Below are 4,311 nucleotides of genomic sequence, written 5' to 3' on the forward strand. Positions count from 1 at the left end.
TCTTCATATGGATGAATAATCTAATATGAAATATAATTTTATTAACAAAAATAAAATTTAAAGACTAATTTTATAATTAAAATTTGTTAAGCATTAAATTGTTTGGCTCAAAATTATATATTACTTTATAGAAAGATTTCGGTGAGTTGTTTTGTAGTTTTTCATAATGTTTTGGCAATGAGCCGCGTCCGGATGTAAAACTACTTTTCTTAACTTTTTCTTTGAAGTATATGATTGAAGTTTTAGTCTTAGATTAGATATACATGAATTCAACTATAATTAAAAAATTGTAAAACAAAATAATTTTAAGTATATTTTAACACCAATAATTTAGGAATTTTGTGACCATTGATTATTATTAGTAGTAGTATTTTTTTTTTGTTATGAGAACGTCGTCACCACCTTTGACTTTTTTTATTTACTCAAATTATATACTTTGGCCAAATTATATCAATAATACTATGATATACAGATACCGTTATAAATATGGGACATAAATACGACACAAAACACAAAATACATTGATATAAGAATTTTAAAATTTTATAAGACGAGAATATGTATATATATAAAATATAAAATATTTTTTAATTATTTTAATATCTTATTTTAATTATATAAAATATTTAAAATATTTTATGTTTTAATAAATAATAATATATACTATTTTTAAATTTATTTTAAGAATAAAATTGAACACGCTGATACGTAATAGTATTTAAATGTACTTAAATATGTTCAGCAAAAAATTTATTTTTTATTAAAACATGGTTGAACACATACATCAGACATGTATGTTAAATAAGTGTCGATGAGTAAATGTATCCGATATGTGGATAGGACAACTTAACGAAGTGTCCGTATTTTATAGAATAATAATAAATAAGTAATTGCTATGATATTTAAAAGTTGATGTTTAAATTTTAAAAAAAAATAAAAAATAATATTTAATTTAAAAATATAAAAATAAATAAATTTAAATATTTAAAATTTATTATAAAAAATAAATTAAGAAAATAGACACTAACAAACTATAAATACTATAGAATTGACCAAAGTTATGAGACATAATAGTGTATATGGACATATATTATATATCTTGGCATGTGATGCACAATTTAAAGTCTATATATTTATTTATCTATTATTTTGTTTAATTTTGTGGGAAGTCAATTGTAAATTTTTTATTATTACACGCATGTTTTGATGCGTAAAGTATTAGAAGTTGTGTATAATTATTGTTGGAAGATAAGCTACGTAAGTCAAATCATTATGTAGAGGATTTATAATATTATTATGATTCATAATATTAATATAATTATTTAATTAGCTAAGCATTAATTAAAGAGGTAAATTCGTAGTTATTTAGTTCTTCTACAATTAGGCAATATTGCGTACAAAATATCTTTACATATAGAATATTATATTCTTCTAATTTCAAATTGATGATTGATGAATGTAACTTATATTGAATTTTTTTTCCTTCAAGATAAAAATTTAATAGAGGAACAAGAATAAGAATAAATGGTTTCTATTGGAGCATTTTCACTTTTTCAGTTATCACTGTTCCTCTCTAACCAAACTATACTATCTTTAATTTCTTTTTCTCTCATTTTTCTATTTTATTTATTATACACTTTGGAAAAATATATATTTTGTTTATAAAATTTATTAACAAATAATAATAATAATAATAATAATAATAATAATAATAATAATTTCTTATCCAAAAAAATATCGTCGACAAGGTAAAAGAGATGCATAGATCATTAATGGTAATGTGTACGTGTATGGATGACATTTTGTGGTGGGGAATAAATGAATAATCATACAACCCTAATACACAAAAAACTTCCTATTATTTATAAAAAAAATAATATCGATATCTTTAAGTAGCGTTTGTTTTTAAGTACCGAGACGAAAATTAGAAGATTAAAACTCAATATTATATTTGTTTATGTAAAAATTGGTACTAAAATTTTAGTCTTCGTCTCTAAAATTTTAATATTTAAATACTTTTAAAAAGTAGGGACACATGAGACTAAAATTTTTAGAGATGAAGACTGAAACTTTAACATATAATTTTTTCCTAAAATATCCTTATCCTAAATTATTAGTTCCAAGTTTAACCTCGTTCAGTTCTTTAACCACCACCTCTGCCTATCGTCGCTACGAGGACCATCATCTCTCACCTCCCAACTTCATCCTATCTCTCATTCCTACTACCTCAGACATATATCGCTCTTCCTTGCATCCATCATTACCTACAACAATAATATCAACACAATATCAAAATCAGAACAATAATACCAACAACAATAATATCAAATATATCTCAAAATCATAATAGAGGAAGAAGAGAAGAAAATAGAGGAAAGAAGGAGGAGGAGACAACGGCATAGAAAGAGGAGTCGTCGACGGGTGCTGGATGACGGTAACGTAGTACGAAAGACAGAGCGTGACGGTGCAAGAGAAGTGTGGGTGCTGGGCGACAGCAACGGAGTGCGAAAAAGAGCGTGCGGCCGCGAGGGAGAATGAGAGTGTGCGGGAGAGAAAAAAGGGAGGGAGTAAAATCGACGGTGAATAATGGAATAAGAGAAATGATTATTGTTAAAAGAGGCAGAAGTCATTGAAATCGACGATAAATAATAGAATCTATAGTGAAGCGAAGAAAAAAGAGGAATAAGTAGTGTGATTGTTGAGATTCGATGAAAAGGAGAACGACTAAAGAAATGGAGGCAATATAAATAAAATTACACATTTACCCCTTGTTATTAATAACTTATAATTTGCATATAATATATATAAGGGTATTAATGTAATTTTATACTATCATGATTTTCTTTCTTCTCACTTTTCTTTCCATCCAAACAAAAAAAAATTTTCTCTTTATTTTCTTTCCATCTATTTTCTCTTAATCCAAACAACATACAAATAACTCTACTTTTTCTTCTATTTTCTTTCCACTCATTTCTTTTCTCCCATTTTCTTTCCTCCTATTTTCTTTTCTATATCCAAACAAAACCTTAGTTTCTATCCTTTAAATAATACCTCAATTTGAAAATTGAAAATGTTCTAGAAGGTTTAGCAAAAAGAGGTGGTGCATAGAACTGAGAAGAAGAGGGTGATGATCTCTGGAGAGTGTGGGAGCCACACGATTATGAAATTCACCGTTGAAATTGGGACCCATTGCCATCACATCAGAGCCAATTAGGTGTTGGCAAAACGACGCATGGAATCTTGAATTTCTAACGCTCCTTCACGTCCCAATCCCATTCAAGGATAGATCATACATGTATGATCATCCATCCATGCCCATATGTGGTCGATACTATTCCTTAGCTTTATGAATTTGAAAATGTCTGAGCAAAAAAACAGATATAAATTATTTTATTTAACATTCATTAGACAATTAATAAATACTAAATAAAACAAGTTCTGACTTTTTTTTTTATTTCTCTAGTATTATTCGAAGAATTATGCTAAGAATATTTTTGCCCTCTTGTTTATTTGGTATTCATTACTTAGACAAATAAGATGATGAAATAGATAAAATATATGTCAATACAATATTTTATATAAAATATATTCACTCAACATAACTTGGAATTAATTTGATTTTAATAAAAAAAAAACAAAGACAATAACTTTTCCTTTGCGTGTAGAATAAGATGATCTTCGAAAAAAAAAAACGGAACAAATGATCTTTTTGGATAAGTCCAACGTAAATAATTAATTATCTAATGCGCAACAATGAAACTTATACATGAAAGATGTGATTCATCATACGATCATATCCCATGGCTAACCAATCACTATGTGAGATTCCACAATTTAAATTTTGCCATATTAATTAGTTGATTAATGTCTTGTATATGGAGTATCTTCAGTTTCAATTATCATCATTTTCATATATAACTATTTTATTGAGGTGGTAAAACAGAATTCCCTTTTATATTAAAAAAAAAAAAGAGAAGTAATACTCAGCTCATTGATTAAATTTAATTTTGTACCGCACTTTTAATACTACATATAAGAAACTTACAATTTTAGCTTAGATTTTATCGCACACTCTTAATAGTTAATTAATTGCACAGATGTACATGTACAGCTTCTAGATCATATATAACCGAATTAGGCAGGTGATAAATAGTCCCAAACAACATTCTGGACTGTCCAAATCGGAAAGAAATCTAGATGCAAAAGAAATTAAGAAAACAGTAGAGGGTCGTCAAGGTCCAAAACATTATGGGAAACATAAATTATGTTTTTATAATTATATTTTGTATTTACAAAAATCTATTTATTTTA

Source organism: Arachis ipaensis, chromosome B09 (genome assembly GCF_000816755.2).
Source record: "Arachis ipaensis cultivar K30076 chromosome B09, Araip1.1, whole genome shotgun sequence".
Lineage (NCBI taxonomy): Eukaryota > Viridiplantae > Streptophyta > Magnoliopsida > Fabales > Fabaceae > Arachis > Arachis ipaensis.